The sequence below is a fragment of the Phoxinus phoxinus genome (genome assembly GCF_949152265.1).
Source record: "Phoxinus phoxinus genome assembly, chromosome: 11".
Lineage (NCBI taxonomy): Eukaryota > Metazoa > Chordata > Actinopteri > Cypriniformes > Leuciscidae > Phoxinus > Phoxinus phoxinus.
The window spans coordinates 1,944,095-1,951,982 of NC_136886.1; the positions used below are offsets into that span (position 1 = coordinate 1,944,095).

At 33.7% G+C, this 7,888-nt stretch overlaps 1 protein-coding gene across 7 annotated transcripts in view; it reads left to right on the forward strand.

Moving 5' to 3' along the window:
* The window catches only part of tox2 (TOX high mobility group box family member 2), a 145,590-nt gene that overhangs the window by 91,786 nt on the left and 45,916 nt on the right, over positions 1-7,888 (forward strand). The gene's annotated exons all lie outside the window — the stretch shown is intronic.

Sequence of the window (7,888 nt, forward strand, 5' to 3'; positions counted from 1 at the left end):
CATTTACAGCAGAAAATAATAATTAAGAATATGGCTAGTCTGTATCTTGTCCTAGTTTTTTTGGTATCAATAGAAGTCCCAGAATGCACTGCAGTGAGATCTAGATCTAAGACTTTTTATAAATAATGTTTTAATCAGTACCGAAAATTATCCATATAAATAGGTCCATTTAATTAAACGCATTTGTGTGTGCACTATATGCTATAATCATAACAATAGCATTGTTTGGTATTATTGTGTCTATTTTCTAGACAAGTATTCTCTATTAACTTGAACTGGCAAGCTCAAATTTAGCATGTCATTTTAATATTATGTTAATATTTCATAATTATTGATAATAAAATAATGAATTTAACTGTTAATATTTTATGTCAAAATGTATTTGTATTTATTATTTATTAAATATTATTTTTATATAGATTATTTCATTTATAATATGTATTTACAGCAGAAAATAATAATTAAGAATATAGCTAGTCCTAGTTTTTTGATATCAATAGAAATCCCAGAATGCACTGCAGTGAGATCTAGATCTAAGACGGCATGTGAAGTATTTTTATAAATAATGTTTTAATCAGTACCGAAAATTATCCATATAAATAGGTCCATTTAATTAAACTCTGACATTTATGTGTGCACTATATGCTATAATCATAACAATAGCATTGTTTGGTATTATTGTGTCTATCAATATTCTCTATTAACTTGAACTGGCAAACTCAAATTTAGCATGTATCATACATTTGACGTCTTTAGCTCAGTTAATGTATATAGTTGTTAAATTTACATTTATTAATTTAGCAGAAATTGATCATATTTGATCATTATTGATAATTTAATAAAATAATTGTTCATATTTTATGTAAATATAAATTTTATTCAATATTTATATATAATGTACAATATGTATTTACAGCAGAAAATACTAATTAAGAATATAGTGATCTTGTCCTAATTGTTTTTGCATCAATAAAAACAGTAGAATCACCAGATGCATATGCAAATGATATGCAGATGAGGTTTTGCATAATTAGAAAGGCATCGTAAGCTCCATATTTGGTGTTTCCGGGAGAAATGTGGAGAGTAAAGCTTGTGCATCTTCAGTTTGCTGTGATTTATGAATCCCTACGGTTACATAAATCACTAACCGTTTATGTAAATGCATATTTTCAGCTGATGTGATTGGCTGTGGTATGTCTCCGTGTTTGTTTGAGTGACAGGTCACAGTGTCACTGCATGAATAGAGGCTTTTTGACCCACAGACGACTGATCGTCCACTAACTGACCACATCAGGGCTTTGTCTCTGCTAACGATCCTCTAATTGCGCTGTGAGAGCGAGAGATGATGTAGACGCGTCGGCCTGTCAGAGACACTGAGGGTTTGTGGGTAAATTCATCAGCGGCGTCTCTCTGTGTCAGTGGCGTCTTTGTTCGTCCATTACGCTCTTCTCCTCCTCCTCATATCCAGAGCTCATTACTTGCTGTTTTGTTGCTTAACACAGACTCTGAGGGCAATAAAGAAATATCAGGAGAGTCGTCAAACCTGCCATCTGTGGAAACTCCCTCATAAAGCACAGAAGTGTTCGGGACTGCACTGGAGGAAGCTCATCCTTAAACAGTGCAAAGTACAATTATACTTCCCTTTAATTATGTTAGATGCATGCGATTAGTAGCACTTATATATAGTGTATATAGTAATATATAATATAATTAATCGATTTGACAGCACTAATATATATATATATATACACACACTATGTATATGTATATTAAAACATATATTAAATAAAATGAAAATAAACAATAAAATCGATTAATTACTAATCGCATCTAACATAAAAGTTTGTAATTTTATATATATATATATATATATATACAAGAATTATATATTAACAAACTTTTATGTTAGATGTGATTAGTAGCAATTAATCTATTTGACAGCACTAATATATAAATATAGTGCATATATATATATATATTATATATATATATATATATATATAAACACACATATAGTATGTATATGTAGCCTATATTAAAACATATATAGCTATACAGTATATAATAATGTTGAAGTTACACATCATGCATAAAACTAAATCTAAAACATAAAAATAATTAAAGTTAAATAAGAAAAATGTAACAAAATTAAATTAAAATGAAAACTGAAAAAATACAAATAAAAGCTATTTCAAAATATGAATAAATAATTACATATTAACAACTAACTTTGATGTTAGATGCGATTAGTAATTAATCGATTTTATTGTTTATTTTCATTTTATTTAATATATGTTTTAATATACATATACAAAGTGTATAATATATATATATATATATATATATATATAAACACACACATATAGTATGTATATGTATATTAAAACATATATATATACAGTATATTAAATTGAAACAAACAAAAGAATTAAAGCTAAATAAGAAAAATAATTGAAAAAGACAAAAGCATGTAACAAAATTAAATTAAAATGAAAACTGAAAAAAATAAAATAAAAGCAACTTCTAAATATGAATAAATATTATAAGAGTATATAAATAATACTAAAATCCCACAGGACAGATTTGTGTGAGATTCTCCTCTAAGCTTTTAAACAAAACACAGTGTCCTCTTTTATATAACAGGGCTTTATATAACATCTCAGTGTTTCTGATTGTAAAACTCAGTTTGAAACTGGAATCCAGTGCAATAACAGGCCGAGTTTAAACTCAACTTTCCTGGTCACTCTTCTAATGGCTCTCTACAAAAGAAGCCACTTAAAATGGACATCAGGCACCGGCACAAAATGGATGACAGACGTTCTGCAGCCGTATGAATCTATGCATGCAATTTCTTTAGCTACCACAATGCATTAAATCAACCATTCTTTCATTTCGAGATCCCATTTCTATATTGACACCCATCGAGCGGGTGAATATAGCGTGTGCTAGTCAATAAATCTCCACTTAATGACACCAGCGTGATGGACTGCCATTTTATTCCCATTTCTTCCTCAAGCAAACTTAACCACGTAGCAATTATGTTCTGTACTATTTGTGCACTAAATTTCAGGATGTTTCTGGTCGGGGCGTTTATTAAGTTTTATATGCCCACAGTTACAATGATAAAACCAATCATTTTTTGAAAAGCTAAGCTCTATTCGCTCGCTGTAGAAACGGGAGATGTGTAATGTGCCCTATTCATTGAGATGCTGATAACATTTCATGTTTTACATTGACCTTTTATGACCTTTGCCTCCATCTGAGTTTTGGTGAAATGAAATTTTAGACGGCTGATTTGGTCCTGTTTGGTTGATCGATGGCATTGAAACACTGGTTGTATTCTCAGTCTTGCCACTAGAGGCGCTATTGCAGAATTCAGATAACAGTTAATAGCTTAGCATCACATGTGGTTTAAAGGGATAGTTCACTTTGAAATTAAATGTTGGTATGTTTTATCTTACCTGAAGTGCATCCAAGATGTCGGTGTCTTTGTCTCCGCAGTAGTTTCAATTTTGATATTTTTAGGTCAAACCGTTCTTGTCTGTCAGTCATATAATGCAGGTCTATAGGCACTGTCTCTAATAGCATGCAGAGAAAAGTCCAAATTACACAATTCCCCATCGTAAGTGCACATTGATGGCCTAAGACACGAAACAAGCGGTTTGTGTGATAAAATGAACAGTATTTATATCGTTTTTATCTCTTGTACACAACCACGTCCATCTTACACCGGATTTCTTCCCCGGAAACTAATCTAACCGCCTTCGATTGGACGTTGCATTTTTTAACTCAGCAGAAACGCGTGTGATTGGCTGTACGGCTCAACGTATGGCTTTGATTGGCCTGAACAATGAAGCGAGTCGTGTGTCAAGATAGAAGGCTTACAAATTGGGAATAAGTGAAAACTCAACACTCCCGGATGAGTTCGCGCGAGCTTAGGCCATCAATGTGCACTTACGATGGGGAATATTTTAATTTGGACTTTTCTCTGCTTGCTTTTGATCCTGAGTGACTCCAATAGTTTTAAACTTCAACAGAGGACCCGCCTACAAGGAAGTTAACGCTTGTCAATGGAGAGAGGCCAGACTTTCTGTACAAATTAAATGTACGAGAGTCTGGTAGAACCAGGCTGGGGTTTGTCCATAGTTGACCCAAATTTGGGTTGAAACAACCCAGCATTTTTTAGAGTGTGTCCTCTCTGCTCCACGGTGTATTTTTCACTGTGTGAGAATGTGGTGTGTGTGTGTGTGTGAGAGAGGCGTGGCTTGTGTGAGAGAGACATGGCTTGTCGTACATAGCAACAGTAACTAAAGGGGGCGGGTCTTTGCGAACGGTCAATTAGAAAAAAAAAATATATACACTCTAAAAAATGCTGGGTTGTTTTAACCCAATGTTGGGTCAAATATGGACAAACCCAAACGTTTGATCAAAAATGCAATAAATTTTTTTAACCAAATGGCTGGGTTTGTCCATATTTGACCCAAAATTGGGTTAAAACAACCCAGCATTTTTTAGAGTGTATCCAACTGAAATGATTCAGGAAAACGTTCCACAGGCGAATGTTTTAATAATGTTGAGCGAACATTGTATTAACGTTACTTGAAGAACGTTTTTCGTTACTTTGATAGAAACTTTCCAGACCGTTAGCCAAAGTTCCCTTATGTTGTTATATGTCCCTTATAGTGCTTATGTTTGCATACTTGGAATGTGTCTCCTATAGTTTATGATTAAATTGAACAATAACAATGCAGTGTGCGGTTGAGTGTTTACATCCGCAAAATTCAATGCAAACAAGACCGGTCCATTTTGGTTCGGGTGTTCGGTGTTGTTTATGGGACGGGCTTTATCGCACACAGAAGCCTTCGCTGATGAAATGAATCTCTCCATCAGAGGCTCAGTGCATATATTCCCTCTCCAGAAGAGAAGAGAAGAGAAGCCATTAGGTTTCATCTTCCGTCTTGAGTAGAGCGAGCTGGAGAGATCTTTTTTCATTAGAGAGAGAGAGAGAGAGAGAGAGAGAGAGAGAGAGAGAGAGAGAGAGAGAGAGAGAGAGGCTGTCAGAGAGCAGAGATGGAGAGAGATGGGCTGGAGGGGCAGAAAGAGTGATAGAGGAACGGGAGGAGCAGAACGAGGGTGAGTGAGTGACTGAACACACCACCGGGATAAAAGGAAAACTGCTTTGAATGGAATGTCATCAGTACTAAGAGCTTTTTAAAGTATATCAAACTATTTAGACGGAGCGCTGCTGCATGGACACAACTTCCATCTCCATAACCGTGTTTGCACTTCTGACGGAGAATAAATATCTGGAGCAGCTCGCTTTACTGTTAATGCATGTTAATTCAGGCCATATCAACTCCATACACAGACTGACCGGAGCGCTGACCTGTGAAACATGCTTGTAGAAACTAGTTTTGCTTAGAAATCGCTTGAAAACTCAGAAAGTAAAACATTGAATTAAAAAATAGTATTTAATCCAGGAATCTTAGTTTTATTTTTAATTTTTCGCACATGAGATAAAAGTATGTTCACACAGGAAAGTAAGATACTTTGTTTGCTGCTTTTTATATTTTTTTCTTTTCTTTTCTTTCTTTTCTTTATGTTTTGGACATTATTGTATCTTATTTTATATTTTTTTTCTTCTCTCATGTTCGGAATAAAGATTTCAATCAATCAATCAATCAATTTACAAACTAACCAGAGCGCTGCAATGGGGAAAAACATGTTGTAGAAATAATTTTCGCTTAGAAATCACTTGTAAACTTCACAATTGATTACAAAGAAATGAAAAGTTACACATTGAATAAAAAATAAAAAAAAACCTTAGTAATCTTAATTTTATTTTCAATTTTGAAAAGCCCTTTTTTACAGTGTAAAATATACAGCTGAGATTAGAATATGATGCAAAAGTTCATTTATTTCAGTAATTCAACTTAAAAGGTGAAACTAATATATTATATAGACTCATTACATGCAAAGTGAGATATTTCAAGCCTTTATTTGTTATAAATTTGATGATTATGGCTTACAGATTATGATTATGAAAACCCCAAATTATCAAAATTAGAATATTGTGAAAAGGTTTTCATAATCTGTAAGCCATAATCATCACAATTATAACAAATAAAGGCTTGAAATATCTCACTTTGCATGTAATAAGTCTATATAATATATTAGTTTCACCTTTTAAGTTAAATTACTGGAATAAATGAATTTTTGCACCATATTTGTCCAGTTTCACCTGTATATATTTGTCCTAGGGAAATATTTCTATATGAACATGATCTTTCTTGATGCTGACCCTTTATTCAGCAGCACACTGTCAAAAGCATTGTGCCATGTTTTATATTTAATATCTGCGATGTGGTGTTATTAATCTAACTTTCACTGTATTACTGTACAAATATCTCATAAGGGAATAAATGTGTTCAACGAGAGCCAGCGCTGCTAATGTGGATATCACAGTTAAACGCGTGTGAAGCTAATGATTTGAGCGGCTTAGCACATGTGGATTTTCTATGCAACACTTTATTAATGAAATGTCACATTTCAATGAGATTTCAAGGGCAATCAAGTGAGTAAAAAATGTCATTATCAAGAGGATAATTTGCATTTACCACAACAGTTTGAAATATGTGTCCTTCTGTACAAGTGTGTTATGTGTGTTGTGTAATACAGAATAATATCTTTCTGACTCGAATGGAAACGGGAATGTTTAACGGTTAATGTTAAGAGTGATGTGAAGTCAATACAGTCTAAACAAAAGCTTTAATCCGCATCAGTTATATAGGCACTTTAAGCGTAGTTTTACACCATTTATAACTGATAAAAGAAAACTTTTGATGTGTTTTGGCCGTTCATTTGCACGACAATGGCTTTTTGGGGGCTTGAAAACACAAGCTGGGTTTCAAAAGTGCAAGTAAAAAAAACAAAACAACTTTATCGTCTTCATGTAAACAGCAAAAATATATATTGTGATCAGGGATCGTTTTGACAGCGTCGTCGTCTGTGCACAACACTTTGTTGTTGGGTAAACATCCCCTTAATGTGCCATGTCCCCTTCAAGTCCAGAAGTCAGAAACCACTCGTTCATGACGTCAGCAAAACTTTATTTTTAACTAAATTGTTATGCTGAATGTCATATGTGACCCTGGACCACAAAACCAGTCACATGGGCCAATTATTTTAAATTGAGATTTATACATCATATAAAGCTGAATAAATAATCTCTCCAGTGATGTGTGGTTTGTTAGGATAGGACAATATTTGGTCGAGACACAACTATTGTAAATCTGGAATCTGAGGAGCAAAAAAATGTAAACATTGAGAAAATCTCCTTTAAAGTTGTGCATTTATGTTCACGATTGTGCTGCATTCACTCACAAAAATACATGTTTTATATATTTACGGTAGGACATTTACTAAATATCTTCATGGAACATGATCTTAATATCCTCATGATTTTTGGCATAAAAGAAAAATGGATAATTTTGACCCGTACAATGTATAGTTGCTATTGCCACAGATATACCCGTGCGGCTCCAGACTGGGTTTGTGGTGTGAAATGTTGCATTAGTAAAGCGTGCACAACAGTAGAGCACGGCGCTTGCAACGTCAAAGTCATGGGTTCGGTCCCCAGGGAATGCATGAATTTGTTTCACACAGATTTTCCTTTAAACGATGCTTTTAAATATCATTTTACTTTCAGAACAATAAAAGTAAAGTAAAACCTCCACTAAACACCTCAAGTTTTCCTCGCCAACTAGTATTGGTATTGGTTAAAAGAACATTGGTGCTCCCAACGTCAAAGTCTTGTGTGTGTGTGTGTGTGTGTGTGTGTGTGTGTGTGTGTGTGTGTGTGTATATAATGTATATACATCCATATATT